Source organism: Arachis ipaensis, chromosome B5, assembly GCF_059453495.1.
Source record: "Arachis ipaensis isolate K30076 ecotype BB chromosome B5, ASM5945349v1, whole genome shotgun sequence".
Classification (NCBI taxonomy): Eukaryota; Viridiplantae; Streptophyta; class Magnoliopsida; order Fabales; family Fabaceae; genus Arachis; species Arachis ipaensis.
Window position 1 is genome coordinate 123,529,479 of NC_142440.1, and position 19,089 is coordinate 123,548,567.

General features: G+C 35.1%; 1 non-coding gene across 1 annotated transcript; it reads left to right on the forward strand.

The window, feature by feature from the left end:
- Positions 1-4,419: 4,419 nt before the first annotated feature.
- LOC148565648 (small nucleolar RNA R71) lies at positions 4,420-4,527 on the forward strand. Its single transcript, XR_015884952.1, has one exon. It is a non-coding gene; the product is annotated as a small nucleolar RNA R71 (small nucleolar RNA).
- Positions 4,528-19,089: the final 14,562 nt, after the last annotated feature.

The window sequence follows — 19,089 nt, forward strand, 5'->3', positions numbered from 1 at the left end:
GATGTCAAATACAATAGTAAAAAGTCCTATTTATACTAAACTAGTTACTAGGGTTTACAGAAGTAAGTAATTGATGCATAAATCAACTTCCGGGGCCCACTTGGTGTGTGCTTGGGCTGAGCTTGAAGTTTCCACGTGGAGAGGTCATTCTTGGAGTTGAACGCCAGTTTGTAACGTATTTCTGGCGTTTAACTCTGGCTTGTAACGTGTTTCTGGCGTTTAACTCCAGACTGCAGTGTAGAACTGGCGTTCAACGCCCTTTTGCGTCATCTAAACGCAGCCAAAGTATGGACTATTATATATTTCTGGAAAGCCCTGGATGTCTACTTTCCAACGCAATTGGAAGCACGCCATTTTGAGTTTTGTAGCTCCAGAAAATCCACTTTGAGTGCAGGGAGGTCAGAATCCAACAGTATCAGCAGTCCTTCTTCAACCTCTGAATCTGATTTTTGCTCAAGTCCCTCAATTTCAGCCAGAAAATACCTAAAATCACAGAAAAACACACAAACTCATAGTAAAGTCCAGAAATGTGAATTTAACATAAAAACTTATGAAAATATCCCTAAAAGTAACTAGATTCTACTAAAAACATACTAAAAACAATGCCAAAAAGCGTATAAATTATCCGCTCATCACAACACTAAATTTAAATTGTTGCTTGTCCCCAAGCAACTGGAAATCAAATAGGATAAAAAGAAGAGAATATACTATAAATTCCAAACTATCAATGAAACATAGCTCCAATCAGATGAGCGGGACTTGTAGCTTTTTGCCTCTTGAATAGTTTTGGCATCTCACTTTATCCATTGAAGTTCAGAATGATTGGCATCTATAGGAACTCAGAGTTCAGATAGTGTTATTGATTCTCCTAGTTCAGTATGATGATTCTTGAACACAGCTATTTTATGAGTCTTGGTCGTGGCCCTAAGCACTTTGTTTTCCAGTATTACCACCGGATACATAAATGCCACAGACACATAATTGGGTGAACCTTTTCAGATTGTGACTCAGCTTTGCTAAAGTCCCCAATTAGAGGTGTCCAGGGTTCTTAAGCACACTCTGTTTTTGCTTTGGACCTTGACTTTAACCGCTCAGTCTCAAGTTTTCACTTGACACCTACACGCCACAAGCACATGGTTAGGGACAGCTTGGTTTAGCCACTTAGGTCAGGATTTTATTCCTTTAGGCCCTCCTATCCACTGATGCTCAAAGCCTTGGGATCCTTTTTATTACCCTTGCCTTTTGGTTTTAAGGGCTATTGGCTTTTTGCTCTTGCCTCTTAGTTTTAAGAGCTTTGGCTTTTTCTGCTTGCTTTTTCTTTTTTTCTATTTTTTTCGCTATTATTTTTTTTCTGCAAGCTTTGTTCTTTGCTGCTTTTTCTTGCTTCAAGAATCATTTTTATGATTTTTTAGATTATCAAATAACATGTCTCCTTGTCATCATTCTTTCAAGAGCCAACATATTTAACATTCTTAAACAACACCTTCAAAAGACATATGCACTGTTCAAGCATTCATTCAGAAAACAAAAAGTATTGTCACCACATCAATATAATTAAACTAAGTTCAAGGATAAATTCGAAACTCATGTACTTCTTGTTCTTTTGAATTAAAACATTTTTCATTTAAGAGAGGTGATGGATTCATAGGACATTCATAACTTTAAGAAAAAGTTACTAAATACTAATGATCATGTAATAAGACACAAACATGGATAAGCACTTAACATAAAGAAAATGAAAAACAGAGAATTTAAGAACAAGGAATAAGTCCACCTTAGTGATGGTGGCGTTTTCTTCTTGAGGAACCAATGATGTCCTTGAGCTCTTCTATGTCTCTTCCTTGTCTTTGTTGCTTGATCCCTAGTGATTTTGGTGCTCCTATCCTTAGTTGCTCCCAATAATTGTGTGGGGGAAAATGTATCCCCTGAGGTATCTCAGGGATCTCTTGATTTTCAGTCAAATGTTCTACCACTGAGCTATAGATCCTTTACATGAATCTCTCCATCTCCCATGACTTGGAGGTGGAAGCTTTTGTCTTCCCTTTTCTCTTCTTTTTTTTTGAGGTTTCTCTGGCCTTAGGTGCCATCAATGGTTATAGAAAAGCAAAATAAATAATGCTTTTATCACACCAAACTTAGAATGTTGCTCGCCCTCGAGCAAGAGAAGAAAGAATAGATGAAGAAGAAGATGTGAAAAAAACTAGGATTATGAGGAGGGAAGGTGGGGATCCTGTGGGATCCACAGATCCTTATGTGTCAAGGATTTGCATCCCTGCACCCATTAGGCATGTAAAATGCCTTTGCATACAATTTTGGCATTTAAACGCCGAATTGATGCTTGTTCTGGGCGTTCAGCGCCCAGATGCAGCATATTTCTGGCGTTGAACGCCAGCCAGATGCTTGTTTCTGGCGTTCAGCGCCAGCTCTTCTTCACTGTGCATTTCTGGCGTCTGAACGCCAGGATGCTGCTTGTTTCTGGTGTTGAACGCCAGACAGATGCTCCTTACTGGCGTTTAAACGCCAGTGAGATCCTCCTCCAGGGTGTGATTTTTCTTCTGCTATTTTTGATTCTATTTTCAATTTTTATATTTATTTTGTGACTCCACATGATCATGAACCTAATAAAACATGAAAAATAATGAAAATAAAAATTAGATAAAAATTGGGTTGCCTCCTAACAAGCGCTTCTTTAATGTCAATAGCTTGACATCAGCCTCTCATGGAGCCTCACAGATGTTCAGAGCATTGTTGAGACTCCCCAACACCAAACTTAGAGTTTGGATAATGGAGTTCAATACCAAACTTAGAGTTTGGTTGTGGCCTCCCAACACCAAACTTAGAGTTTGACTGTGGGGGCTCTGGTTGACTCTGTTTTGAGAGAAGCTTACTGTGCCTCTTTTCCATGTTTACAGAAGGATGTCCTTTAGTTTTAAACTCAAGGGAGTCCTCATTCAATTGAAGGACTAATTCACCTCTGTCAACATCAATCACATCTCTTGCTGTGGCTAGGAAGGGTCTTCCAAGGATGATGGATTCATCCTCATCCTTCCTAATATCTAGGACTATGAAATCAGCAGGGATGTAAAGGCCTTCAACCTTTACTAACACGTCCTCTACTTGTCCATAAGCCTGTTTTCTTGAATTGTCTGCCATCTCTAATGAGATTTTAGCAGCTTGCACCCCAAAGATTCCCAGTTTCTCTATTATAGAGAGGGGCATGAGGTTTATCCCTGAACCCAGGTCACACAGAGCCTTTTCAAAGATCATGGTGCCTATGGTACAAGGTATTAAGAACTTTTCAGGATCCTGTTTCTTCTGAGGCAATGTCAGTTGATCCAGATCACTTAGTTCATTGGTGAACAAGGGAGGTTCATCTTCCCAAGTCTCAATACCAAATAATTTGGCATTCAGCTTCATGATTGCACCAAGGTACTTGGTAACTTGCTCCTTAGTAACATCCTCATTCTCTTCAGAAGAGGAATACTCATCAGAGCTCATGAATGGCATAAGGAGGTTTAATGGAATCTCTATGGTCTCTAGTTGAGTCTCAGATTCCTTTGGTTCCTCAGAGGGAAACTTCTTATTGATCACTGGACGCCCCAGGAGGTCTTCCTCCTTGGGATTCACGTCCTCCCCTTCTTCCTTGGATTCGGCCATGATGGTCATTTCAATGGCCTTGCACTCTCCTTTTGGGTTTTCTTCTGTATTGCTTGTGAGAGTACTAGGAGGGATTTCAGTGATCCTTTTACTCAGCTGGCCTACTTGTGCCTCCAAATTTCTAATTGAGGACCTTGTTTCATTCATGAAACTTACAGTGGCCTTGGACAGATCAGAGACTAAGTTTGCTAAATTAGAGGTATTTTGTTCAGAGTTCTCTGTCTGTTGCTAAGAAGATGATGGAAAAGGTTTACTACTGTTAAACCTGTTTCTTCCACCATTATTAAAGCCTTGTTGAGGCTTTTGTTGATCCTTCCATGAGAGATTTGGGTGATTTCTCCATGAGGGATTATAGGTGTTTCCATATGGTTCACCCATGTAATTCACCTCTGCTATTGCAGGGTTCTCAGGATCATAAGCCTCTTCTTCAGAAGGCGCCTCTTGAGTACTGTTGGATGCAGCTTGCATTCCATTCAGACTCTGAGAAATCATATTGACTTACTGAGTCAATATTTTATTCTGAGCCAATATGGCATTCAGAGTATCGATTTCAAGAACTCCCTTCCTTTGAGGCGTCCCATTATTCACAGGATTCCTTTCAGAAGTGTACATGAATTGGTTATTAGCAACCATGTCAATGAGTTCTTGAGCTTCTGCAGGCGTTTTCTTTAGGTGAATGGATCCACCTACAGAAGTATCCAATGACATTTTAGCTAGTTCAGACAAACCATCATAGAATATATCCAGGATGGTCCATTCTGAAAGCATGTCAGAAGGACACTTTTTGGTCAGTTGCTTATATCTCTTCCAAGCTTCATAGAGGGATTCACCTTCTTTCTGTTTGAAGGTTTGAACATCCACTCTAAGCTTACTAAGCTTTTGAGGAGGAAATAACTTGGCTAAGAAAGCTGTGACCAGCTTATCCCAAGAGTTCAGGCTATCCTTAGGTTGAGAGTCCAACCAAAGTCTAGCTCTGTCTCTTACAGCAAATGGGAAAAGCATGAGCCTGTAGACTTCATGATCTACTCCATTAGTCTTAACAGTATCACATATCTGCAAGAATTCAGTTAAGAACTGAAAAGGATCTTCAGATAGAAGTCCATGAAACTTGCAGTTTTGCTGCATCAGAAAAACTAGTTGAGGCTTAAGCTCAAAATTGTTTGCTCCAATGGTGGGAATGGATATGCTTCTTCCATGCAAATTGGAATTTGGTGCAGTAAAGTCACCAAGCATCCTCCTTGCATTATTATTATTTTCGGCTGCCATCTCCTCTTCCTGTTCGAAAATTTCTGAAAGGTGCTTGCTGGATTGTTGTAATTTAGCTTCTCTTAGTTTCCTCTTCAGTGTCCTTTCAGGTTCTGGATCTACTTCAACAAGAATATTCTTGTCCTTGCTCCTGCTCATATGAAAAAGGAGGGAACAGAAAAATAATAATAGGGATCCTTTTTGCCCACAGTATAGAGGTTCCCTTGTGTGAGTAGAAGAAAAGAAGAAGAGAAAATCTGAACTCAGAGATAGAGAGGGGGTTCAGATTTTTGGTGAGTGAGGGAGAGATGTTAGTAAACAAATAAATAAATAGAAGGAGATGAGAGAGAAGGATTTTCGAAAATTAATTTTGAAAAGGGGTTAGTGATTTTCAAAAATTAGGAATGAAATCAAATTAAAATTAAAAATTGAAATAATTATTTAATTAAAAAGAATTTTTAAAAAAGAGGGAGATATTTTCGAAAATTAGAGAGAGATAGTTAGTTAGGTAGTTTTGAAAAAGATAAGAAACAAACAAAAAGTCAATTAGTTAGTTGAAAAAGATTTTGAAAATCAATTTTGAAAAGATAAGAAGATAAGAAGTTAGAAAAGATATTTTAAAATCAAATTTTTTTGAAAAAGATAAGATAAGAAGATATTTTTGAAAAGATATGATTGAAATTAGTTTTGAAAAAAATTTGACTTTTAAAATCACAATTAATGACTTGATTCACAAGAAATCACAAGATATGATTCTAGAACTTAAAGTTTGAATCTTTCTTAACAAGTAAGTAACAAACTTGAAATTTTTGAATCAAAACATTAATTGATGATGATATTTTCGAAAATTTGATATAAAATTAAGAAAAAGATTTTGAAAAAATATTTTAAAAATTTTCGAAAATAAATAAGAAAAATGAAAAAGATATGATTTTTGAAAAAGATTTTGAAAAAGATAAGATTTTTAAATTGAAAATTTGATTTGACTCATAAGAAACAACTAGATTTTAAAAATTTTTGAAAAGTCAACTCAAATTTTTGAAATTTATGAGTGAAAAAGGGAAAGATATTTTTTTTTATTTTTGAATTTTTAATGAAGAAAGAGAAAAACATGAAAAATGCTCAATGCATGGAAAATTTTTAGATCAAAACAATGAATGCATGCAAGAATGCTATGAATGTCAAGATGAACACCAAGAACACTTTGAATGTCAAGATGAACACCAAGAACTTATTTTTGAAAATTTTATATGCAAAGAAAACATGCAAGACACCAAACTTAGAAATCTTTCATGTTCAGACACTATGAATGCAAAAATGCACATGAAAAACAAGAAAAGATGCAAAACATGAAAATGCAAAGATCAAACAAGAAGATTTACCAAGAACAACTTGAAGATCATGATGAATGCAATGTATGAATGCAATTTTCGAAAAAAAATGCAAGATGAGTATGCAATTGACTCAAGACTCAAACAAGAAACACAAAATATTTTTTATTTTTATGATTTTCAATTTTTTTGGATTTTTGTATATATATATATATAAATTTTTTTTTTTTCGAAAAACATCTAGGAAAAAGAAAATAAGGATTTCAAAATTTTTAATATGAATTCCAGGAATCTTGTACTCTTAGTCTAAAGCTCCAATCTGAGGGTTAGGCATGGCTTAATAGCCAGCCAAGCTTTAGTATGCTATTGATACTTTCCATGTATAGAGCAACTAAGTGTGTGAAGATCAACAAGCTCTTGTGATGATAAATTGAAACCCCAGTCCAAAAGATTAAACATGGCTTACAGCCAGCCAGGATTCAACAAATCATCATGAAACACTAGAATTCATTCTTAAAAATTCTGAAGAAAAATATATTTTTGAAAACATTTATTTTTTTGAAAATATTTTTTTTTTGAAGAAAAACGAAAACAAAGAAAAATTTTGAAAAAGTTTTTGAAAATAAAATAAGAAGAAAATTACCCAATCTGAGCAACACGATGAACCGAGTTGTCCAAACTCAAACAATCCCCGGCAACGGTGCCAAAAACTTGGTATGCGAAATCGTGATCACTCATATTTGGTGTTGTAAAATTATTTGTTTGTTCTTTCCCTGGCAATGGCACCAAAAACGGATGCACAGAACCATGGTCCAAACATAACTTCACAACTTCGCACAACTAACCAGCAAGTGCACTGGGTCGTCCAAGTAATAAACCTTACGTGAGTAAGGGTCGATCCCACGGAGATTGTTGGTATGAAGCAAGCTATGGTCACCTTGTAAATCTCAGTCAGGCGGATATCAAATAGTTATGGAGTTTTCGAATATAATTAATAAATAAACAGAAAATAAAGATAGAAATACTTATATAGTTCATTGGTGAGAATTTCAGATAAGCGTATAGAGATGCATTCGTTCCTCTGAATCTCTGCTTTTCTGCTGTCTTCATCCAATCAATCTTACTCCTTTCCATGGCTGGCTTTATGTAAGGACATCACCGTTGTTAATGGATACTTTTTATCCTCTCTGGAAAATGGTCCAATGCACTGTCACTGCATGGCTAATCATCTGGAGGCATCACCGTGATCAATGGCTGCGTCCTATCCTCTTGTGAAAATGGTCCAAATGCTCTGTCACAGCACGACTAATCATCTGAGGTTCTTGATCATACTGGAATAGGATTCACCCTCCTTTTGCGTCTGTCACTACGCCCAGCACTCGCGAGTTTGAAGCTCGTCACAGTCATTCAATCCCAGAGTCCTACTCGGAATACCACAGACAAGGTTTAGACTTTCTGGACTCTCATGAATGCCGCCATCAATCTAGCTTATACCACGAAGATTCTGATTAAGAGATCCAAGAGATACTCATTCAATCTAAGGTGGAACGGAAGTGGTTGTCAGGCACGCGTTCGTGGGGGGAATGATGATGATTGTCACGTTCATCACATTCATATTGAAGTGCGAATGAATATCTTAGAAGCGGAATAAGTTGAATTGAATAGAAAAACAGTAGTACTTTGCATTAATCTTTGAGGAACAGCAGAGCTCCACACCTTAATCTATGGAGTGCAGAAACTCTACCATTTGAAAATACATAAGTGATGAAGGTCCAGGCATGACCGAATGGCCAGCTCCCAAAACGTGATCACAGGATCAAAAATACAATCCAAAGATGTCAAATACAATAGTAAAAAGTCCTATTTATACTAAACTAGTTACTAGGGTTTACAGAAGTAAGTAATTGATGCATAAATCCACTTCCGGGGCCCACTTGGTGTGTGCTTGGGCTGAGCTTGAAGTTTCCACGTGGAGAGGTTATTCTTGGAGTTGAACGCCAGTTTGTAACGTATTTCTGGCGTTCAACTCTGGCTTGTAACGTGTTTCTGGCGTTTAACTCCAGACTGTAGCGTAGAACTGGCGTTCAACGCCCTTTTGCGTCATCTAAACTCGGCCAAAGTATGAACTATTATATATTGCTGGAAAGCCCTGGATGTCTACTTTCCAACGCAATTGGAAGCGCGCCATTTTGAGTTCTGTAGCTCCAGAAAATCTATTTTGAGTGCAGGGAGGTCAGAATCCAACAGCATCAGCAGTCCGTCTTCAACCTCTGAATCTGATTTTTGCTCAAGTCCCTCAATTTTAGCCAGAAAATACCTGAAATCACAGAAAAATACAGAAACTCATAGTAAAGTCCAGAAATGTGAATTTAACATAAAAACTAATGAAAACATACCTAAAAGTAACTAGATTCTACTAAAAACATACTAAAAACAATGCCAAAAAGCGTATAAATTATCCGCTCATCAGTGATATTATTGATGACATGATTTGAGATTTAATAAGATGTGAGTTGATGAGATGATGAAAGTAATGAACAAGGTTGTTGGTCGGCGTTGGACGAATGATCGAGATCCTCGGAGGTAAAGGAATCAGAGTGCGACAACGGAAGCGCGCAGAGTAAAAAGACCTTGGGACTACTATGCGTTGGATATAAAGGCAGACTACACTCACGTACTTGTGGTGGTGGATGGAATTTTCGAGGGCGAAAATTTCTATTAGGGGGGTAGAATGTAAAACTCGTTCAAAGCGTAATTAATTAAATAATAAATTAAATAAAAGCGAATATGGTTAGAAAATTTAGCAATCGAAATTTGATCATTTAAATATGATAGTTGGACTCAGTGAATTTTTCTGAGTCGGAAAACATAGATTTCTGCCTAAAAATGCGCACTAGAAATTTGACCCAATACTGGCTAAGATCTATCCGGTACTGCAGCTGAATAAATTAATTATAAGTAAATAAGGTTAAGAAATGAGAAATCATAATTTGGGAAGCTAGAAATATTTAAAATACGATTTAAAACTCTAATCTTAAATGTTTTAGTCCAAAATTGGGCCAACAGACTAAACCAAGTAAACCGGGCCCAAGTGGGCCCAAGACCCAACATATATAAACATTAGTTATGAGCATTTCAGCTCATTAACCCTAAAGAAAGGGGTGTGGGGAGCTGAAATGGAGAAGTGAGGAAGAAGAGAGAAAATCCTAACTCCATCAAACTTCAAATCACCATTACTTTTGATCCGTTTGCGGCCACGCATCACTCTTCTCATCCTCTACCATTCTATCTAAGTTTTGTGTTGAGTATTCCACTTTTCTTTGCCCATTTTTCATTTTTCTCCTTAAATTCGAGTTTGGTCATGGGTGTTTCTGTCCATGGTTAGCTACCAGGACATGTTGGGTTTGCTATATAACCGACAGATGATATCATCAGCCATAGGGCAGGCATAGATCATTTGCATATGTTTGAATTGTTTCGGTTTGCCTATTTGTTTTGGATTGCTATATCATATGCTATATTACCTGATTATGCACTACTTGTTCTACTTGTACCTTATTGTGTATTACTTGTCTGTATTGCTTGTGTTTGTACAACTGAGAGGTCTCTCATGCTGGTGTCGGTTGACGCTGAGGGTTGTTCTTGTTGAGATGGAGTAATAATATGATTAATTTAAACTGATGATTATTGAATGAGGTAATTTGAGCTCCCTGGGTAGACACAGTGAAGTGATTTCACTTGCTCCAAGTGAGGACATGAAGTATTGCTATAGAATTGTTGAGACAGAATAGCTGGTGATGGTTTGGCTTATGATTCTGATTTTGATTTGTTGGAGAGTTAGAAAGTTGGGAAGCATGAGGAAGAGGAATTAGATTTAACATTCCCTTATGAAAGTTGCCTAATTATGGATTAGCGAGAATATAGGATGAATATTAGGTGAAAGGAAGTTTAGGATGCTTAGTGAGTTTTTATTACAAGTTGTATTTATTTGGCACTTTTACCGTACTGGGAACCCATGGGTCAGGGGTTCTCATTCCGTATATATCTCTTGTTTTTCAGATACAGGTGTAGGTGCTCAGAAGTGAGCTGTGGTTCATCTGAGAGATGGCGAAGATCTTTATATTCTCTACCTTATATTTTGCTTAGAATCTCCCCCCTTTTATTTTGAAAAGCTTATATTACGTATTGAACTCTTTTGAACTTGCCTATAGAGGCTCTTATATTTCTTTTGGGAGAGATTAGGAGATACTGTTGTCAACTACCTTCATACTGTACCCTAGCCGGCCTAAACTTCGCGGGTCGCGACTAGTGGCTTTTTACTTATGTTATATATCTATATACTGTCCTTCTCTTACTCTCCTTTATGCCTTTATCTGTATATCGCTTTTGACTTCACGTTTTATCTTTTAGTTTTCGATACGTGAGCGATACGACTTCGCAATTTTTATTTTACTCCTTTTCAAGCTTCTTGTTTAATACTTCCTTTCACTTTTACTTATAACTATGTATTATAATCCACCTGAGAGTCGTACCACCATAATATCATTGACTTATGATTCGAGCATAAGGATATGAATATTAGGGTATTACAATTATTCTCGCTTATGTTGAGATGTGAGGTCTGTGGCTGAGTATCCCACTCGCATCCTTTCGGAATTACAAGAGTGTGCACGGGCACTATATCCCTGGACTGTGTGCTGGGCACGATATCCCTGGGTGTACCCATTTTATTTGTGACTGAAAGGCATTCACCATGTGCATTTTCTATGTGGTTTCTTGCATTCTTTACTTGCACACTATGCCTAATTGTATAACATGATTAAGTGCTTCGTGATTTATTTGCTATACATGATAATTACTTGTACTTTAGTTGTATGAACTACTTGTGTTTTCTACTGGGATTGAGGAGTTTTGAAAGGCGGTGGCGATGGGATCGCATGGAGGACAGGCTGGTGAAGGCTGTAGGACAGCGGTGAACTGATAGTTTAGAAATCCCCTAACTTAGATGACTTGCTTAAAGATTTATTTATCTATTTTATAAGCTTGAGTATTATGATTGATATGAAGTTCTAGCATTGTCTCTGGCGTCCCAGAATCTTATATCTTATATTACTGGGCACTGTTACCATACTGAGAACCTCCGATTCTTATACCATAATCTGTTGTTATTTTTCAGATGCAGGTCGTAACCCACCTCAGTGAGTTACGTGATGGTGACAGAGCGGAGGATCTTTATCATATTTTGGAGTCATTTTGGATATTTTGTTTAGTACTCTCACTTTTGTATCTATATTTTTGCCTTAGAGGATAACTTTGAGAAAGATATTGTATATGTTGTTTTTAACTTTCAAACTTTGTATGTCTGTATATAGCTAGTCGGCTTAAACTCCGCGGACTGAGACTAGTATTTTATGGCTATTATACTTATATATCTATATATGCTTTATTATTTTGTATATATGTCTTGTGCCTTTAAGCTTGTTGCTTTGTGTGAACGTTTCGCGCTTTTGTAACTCTGTTTTTGAGCTTATTTCTTCATCGGGCTTCTAGAATTACTATTTCTTTCTATATATATATATATATATATATATATATATATATATATATATATATATATATTATACAAGCCTTAGAATTGTCGTGACTTTAATTATCCTTTGCTTTACGGCATGAGGTATGACTTAGGGTAGTTAGGGTGTTACATTTCACCTTTCCGTCCTATTAAGCACAAAAAAACTGAAAATCAGACGGGATATTTCGAGTATCACAAGCTATACGGGCATTCTACCAATAATTTTTACGACGAGATCGGCCACCACTAATCCCTGATAGGCACATACACATGATAAATGAAATATTTACAGGAGAAAAAATTACTAAATCCTCATGTAAAAGGCATCTTAAGAAAGTATATCAAGTTGGAAAAGATTGCGGAGTTCCCGACTTACCGACAATCTCATTCACTAAAAAGATGCTCAAGGGGTGACACCTGGTGACGACGACCCCGTAGTAGTTACAATGATCCTTGCTAATGCAAATTTCCCTAGAACTTTGGTGGATCAAGGGAGATTGGCCGACATATTATTCAAACCCGCTTTTGATAAACTCGGGTTAGAAGAAAAGGAACTGAAGGCTTATCCCGATAACCTTTTCGGGTTAGGGGATACTGATAAATCACTATTTTATGGTTTATATTGTGCTAAATTGAGTGGTTTTTTCATCCATTATTCTCACGCTTATTCATAGAAATCGCATGTTTTATGTTTTCCTTCCTGATTTTGTGCTATGATTGAAAACATGCTTCTTTGACCTTAATTTTATTAATATTAATTCTCCCTTTATACCATTCGATGCCTTGATATGTGTGTTAAGTCTTTTCAGAGATTACAAGGCAGGAATGGCTTGGAGGATGGAAAGGAAGCATGCAAAAGTGGAAGGAATACAAGAAACTGAAGGAACTGCTAAAGCTGTCCAGCCTGACCTCCTGGCACTCAAACGACCATAACTTGAGTTACAGAGGTCCAAATGACATGGTTCCAGTTGCGTTGGAAAGCTAACATCCGGGAATTCACAACGATATATAATTTGCCATAGCTACCCCAAAGCTAGGCGACGCAAACGTGTGGATCACGCAGACGCGTGACCTGGCAAAAATGCAATCCGCGCAAACGCGTGGACGACGCCTCCGCGTCACTTTGCCGCGACCTGTACGTACTAGAAATCACTGGAGGTGATTTCTGGGCTGTTTTTGGCTCTATTTTCGACCCAGAAAACACAGTTAGAGGCTATAAAGTGGGGGAATGCATCCATTCATCACACAGGGCTCATAATACATAAATTTTAGGTTTTACATGTAGCTTTTAGAGAGAGAGGTTCTCTCCTCTCCCTTAGGATTTAGGATTAGGATTTCTCTTAATTTTAGGGTTACTTCTTCTTCATTCCAGGTTTAATGTTCCTTTAATTTAATTTCTCTTTTACTTTTATTTATTCTAGTGCTTTGATTTGTCTATCTCTCTGTTTAATTATTTATGTTGCCAATTTGGCTTATGAACCATTCATGTTATGATTTTCTTAATTAATGCAACTTGAGATATTTCAGATTAATGATTGTTTTATTTATGATGCTTTCAATTCAATTTAGATTTATTTTTCCCTTTTGTCTTTGGTTAAATAATTTATAACACTTGAGTTATCAAACTCAGCTGTTGATTGAAATTGAATTCTTTGCTGATTAATTTGTACTCCAATAACTCTAGTATTTCCATAGGGGTTGACTAGGACTTGATGATCAAATTAATTTGACTACTTGACTTTCCTTTGTTCAGCAAGGGTTAATTAAAAGTGGGAGCAGAATCCAATTCTCATCACAATTGATAAGGATAACTAGGATAGGATTTTCATTTCTCATACCTTGCCAAGAGATTTTATTATTATTAATTTATTTTTCTTGTCATTTAAATTACTCGTTCCTTATTTTAAAAAAACCCAAAAACATATCTTTTTACATAACCAATAATAAATCATACCTCCCTGCAATTCCTTGAGAAGACGACCCGAGGTTTAAATACTTCAGTTATAAATTTTATTGGGTTTTGTTACTTGTGACAACCAAACTTTTGTACGAAAGGATTTTTGTTGATTTAGAAACTATATCTACAACGCGATTATTTTTATAAAATTCTTTACTAGCAGAAATCAGTTCGTCAGATACGCCGATCCGACCTCTTGGTTTCATTTTGTTGTATACCACTTTTGGTAAACGAATAAAATCAAGAACCTTGACCATTGACTACATTGTGGTCAACGTGGCGTCAGCCTACAATGCCCTGATAGGTCAAACTACCCTGAACCGACTAGCTGCGGTTGTTTTTACACATTACCTATGTATGAAATTTCCAACAGTAGAGAAAATTGCCATCATAAAAGGAGAGCAGAAATTGGAAAAAAATATTACAATGAAAATCTCAACTTAAGGGGCAGTACCAAAAGTAAAGAAATCAACACTATTGAGTTCGGTGGTATCCGAATACGAGAAGAGATGCATCCACAAGCTGAAAGAATGGTTGAAAAGTTCAAATCGGAGATCAGGCAGAAAAGACAATGAGTATAGGGGCCAACCTGGATAAAAATTTAAGGACAAATCTCTTTGAGCTCTTATAAAAAATCTTTGACCTCTTCGCATGAAAAGCCTCTGATACGCCTAGAATTGACCCCGACCTCATGAGTCACAAGCTTATCTTTTATCCGAGCTCCCGCCCTTCTCAACAAAAGTGGCAGAAACTCGGTCCCAAAAGAGCACAAGTAGTAGAAGAACAAGTGCAAGCTTTACTAGAAGCTGGATTTATAAGGAAACTGCCAAAGTAACGTGCATCGTGCCATAAAGGGACACAACGTTTCAAAATTTTTGAAAACACGTCGAGTGTCCGACCTACCAAAGGCAGTATACCCGACGTGGAAGTCCCAATCCACGAATGCTTAAGTTCGACCTTATAAAAGTTCGGGTTTAAACAAGGACACTATTCATACCTTGGCCTAAAATAAAGCTAGACCCAAAGAGAATAGAAGCCCACACAAAATATCAGGCCTCCTCCACACCTACCCAACCTCATAGAGATCGGACGCAGCGACAGCTATAGAAAGCTCTACTTAGCTAAATAAGTAACTACTTCCCAAGATATCTCCTATCCATTTAGAAGGAAGATCTCAACAGTTTTCCTAGAAAAAAGAGAATAGTTATCTACCATTAAAGGTGGAATTACTCTAAAACGTGGTTATCTTTTCTACTATAAATACATTGATAACCTCAAGTATATTGAGAACCCAGTATACTAAAAACCTGCTTAAATCCCTTGCTAACTTAAATATCGGAGTCCCTTGCAGGTACCATTCTCCACTGCCTGTCGAGGAACTCGGACGGTTGCACCTCAGCACCATCACAAGTTGAACGCTGCCTCAGAAGGAATCTGGACCTCACGTTCAGGCCCAAAAAACAACCCAATTTCAGATAACCTTTAGAACACCTCCTTGTATCCATAATGTTATTTATAGAATTCTTTTACGTAATAATTTTATACCTTTAGCCAACAAGCTATAATTCAAATGACATAATCTCCCTATATTCACCTAAAAATTGCAGGTTCGAATCTCACTCCTAGCTCTGTGAAAAAAAAAATTGTGCCTTTACAAAATCTTAAATATTAATTATAGGATTTCTTATTCAACCGTTTTGACATTTTCTTTGATTCCCGCTATTCTACTTCAATTCTCTTCTTATTCAAATCGAGTTTTGGATTTTTCGGGAAACAAACAGTTTTATCATTTTGTGAGTTTTTGCCCTAGTAGAAAATAACTCTATACCCTACAATAATTACATAAAAGAAAGGATGACAATGCAAATTTGTAACAAAAATTAGTGTAGATTAATAAAGTGTCTCTTTTAGTCTAGTTAAGTAAAAAATTCTAAAAATTTCTTTAAAAGATTTTACTAATTAGTGTTTAGATTTCTGAACATAATTTTTTAAAATATATAAAAAAATTATTGAAAAATAAAATTCTAAAATAAAAATTCTTAAAGCTTTACTTTGTCAGTCAAATCAATATTTTTGGTATTTATTCAAGTATTTTAAATTTTTAATAGTTAGGGTGGCACAACGTTTATTTTAAAATTGTAATCCCTGAATTGGAATTAAAATCAAGAGAGCACAACATTTTAGACCACACTCCTCAATCCACAGTCCATGTTGCTAGCACGTTGTCATTTGTCATGTCACGTGCACTTTTTCTCTTGCAGAAGTTGGGTGTCACTGGACAATGTCTGTCTCACGTGCCAAATGTGCACCGTCCAAGGTCAACGTTATGCAATATGCATCTTAGCGTCAATGAATCATATGACCGCACTGAATAGTGAATAGCGTAACAATAAAAGTATAGGCGCAATTAAAGTATGTTTAATTTAGATTTTCAAAGCGAAATGAAACTTTAACGGTGAATAGTAACAATTAAGGTGTAAATGTTTAATTTTAAATGTTTACTCTGCTGATAGAGATAGAGACAGTAAACGTCGTATTTTATGGGTTAAATTATACGGTTGATATTTATATTTTTAGTGAAATTATAAATTAATGTTTATATTTTAAAAATTTATAATTGAATTCTTAAAAAGAATTAAAATTTACAATTTAATTTTCGTCATTTAAAAAGCGTTTGATTTAATAAAATATTTTTAATATATTTTTTATTTTAAATATGTGAGCTGCACATATTTGACAATAGGGACCAATTTATAATTTTAGTAAAAGTATGAGAACTAACCGTGTAATTTAACCATTTGAAAATAATCAAAAATTTTTTAAACTATCTTAACTCATCCCGTTCCTCCCAAGCTCTCTCACTCTCACTTTCTCACTTTCTAAAATGGCACCCAACCCCAGCATTCTCTATCTCTCACCTCGGCTCACCATCGCCGTGCCTCTCGCCTCCGTCACTGCATGCGGATCCACTGATAAATTGAGTTACTATTTTTATGTTAATTTGTTGCTATTTATTTCTTAGACATTGAATTGTTCGCTTTGAGCATGTTTGGGATTGGAATTGTTCTCTTCCATTTATCGGTGTTCAGTATTGAAATTGGAAGAGAAGAAAAATCACCAGATGAGAGAGGCGAGATGGAAAAAAAAGGCGAGACCCGACTCGTGGGCACAAATGCGGTGGATCCGGCACGACGACGGTGAACCGAGGTGAGAGATAGAGAGCGGTGGGGTTAGAGTGTTATTTTGGAAAGTGAGAAAGTGAGAGTGAGAGAGCTGGGGAGGGGCGGGGTGGGTTCAGGTCTAGGAAGCTTTTGGTCATTTTCAAATGATTAAATTACACGGTTGATCCTCGTACTTACACTAAAATTACAAATTAGTCCCTATTGTCAAACATGTGCAGCTCGCATGTTTAAAATAGAGAATTTATGAAAATATTCTGTTAAATCAAACACTTTTTGAACGACGGAGACTAAATTACAAATTTTAATTCTCTTTAGGAACATAGTTATAAACTTTTAATGTGTAGAGATCAATTTGCAATTTCATTAAAATTGTTGGGACCAACTGTATAATTTAACCTATTTTATGGGTCTATTCTCTTTTTTTTCCCTTTAAAATTATTATTTTGACTTTGATATCAATTTTAATTTCTTGTTTTGTGAAATCTTTATTGTGCTGTTTGATTAATAATTTTATGTTTAAAAATTTTATAGAGGATTATTTTATTTTTTATTTTTTGTATAAATTTTATAATATTTTTTATTTTATTATTATTTTGGTATATTTTTCTCATGACTAACTGAATTCTGAAAATTATTTAAAATTGGTAAATCCTTGGAATTTTTTGTTTTATTGATTCTGCAACTTTAATTATTTGACGCGATTTTGAGAAGGTTCTATTATGGTTTTATCATTTATGAAAGAATACCTTATTATTTGTGTGCTAATAATGTATATTTGCTTGATACAAATTTTGGAATTCTTCTTCTAATAACTGTATATTTATTGTTATTATCTTAAATTTATTTGTGCAAATTCTCATTAGCTTCTTGACTATTTTTGTAATGATTCTATTTATTTTTTTAAATCTATTTTTTTTAAATTATTAAAAACTATTTTTAAAGTTTTTTTTACCAATCTAAGAGAAACGTAAAGAGTCTAAGTGATTTACTTTCTCAACGAATTCTTGTTTCAAATAAGATATATAAATATCTTTTTTATTAATTATCATTTTTTTTTTAAATTTTAAAAATTTTTATACTTTATCTTGAATATAAATCTTCCCATGTTGTTATATAATATATATATTATTCTATTATTTTTCATAGTCTTTTACTTTTTTATTAAGAGTTTTCGTTTTTTTTTTTGGTTAATTCTTTTATTTCAAAATCTTCATTGTTTTGGTTATCTATTTAAGACATATTTAAAGAACCTTTAACTTTAGATTTTCTAATTTAAAGATACGAATTTGTTGAGAAAATTCTTTTAGTGTTATTTCAAGTGAATCTTTTATTAATAAGGGAGTTGAGTTCTCAATTGCTTTAAGAATTTTTAGTGTTATTTCATGTGAATCTTTTAAGTTTAATTATTTTGTTGGTTCTTATAGTTTTGTAAAATTTTTAATTAGATCCCTATACTTTTTTTTTAATTGAGTTTTTGCACCAAATTTTTTTTAATTGGATCTCTACATTTTTTTTTATTTGGGTTCCTGCACTAATTTTTTTTAGTTGGGTTCCTATAAAGTTAAGCCAATTACTGTTAAGAGAATTAAAAAAAAAAAAATTGACGCAGGGACCCAATTAAAAGAAAAATAAGTATAGGGACCTAATTGAAAATTTTGCAAAACTATAGAGACCAACAGAATAATTAAACCAATCTTTTATTAATTTTGATATTTCTATTTCGATAATTTTTCAAAATAATTCATTCTTTTTTTATTTTTGAAAGTTATACTATGATTGTTGCTGATTAAGGTTTACTTTATGGCATATGTGATTGAAAAGGGTTCATCATTTTGTTCCATAAAATCTATTCTGTGAAATTCATAGGTTAAGATTATTAACCTTCCTATTTTTTCTGCTAAAGCTGGTATAGCATATCGTATACGAGTATTAAATTTAACATTTATATTTGTTAGGTTTCATGGACAATTCCTATTATTTGATCTATCGGATCTATGATTCTTTTATCGCATATTACTAAACTTATTGGAGAATTGATACCCTTTATTATATGGATTTGATTAACAATAATGCTCTATATCTATGTAAAAAATGCATCTAAACTTTTTTTTGACAGATGCGCTTCCCGCATTCTCTCACTCGTTT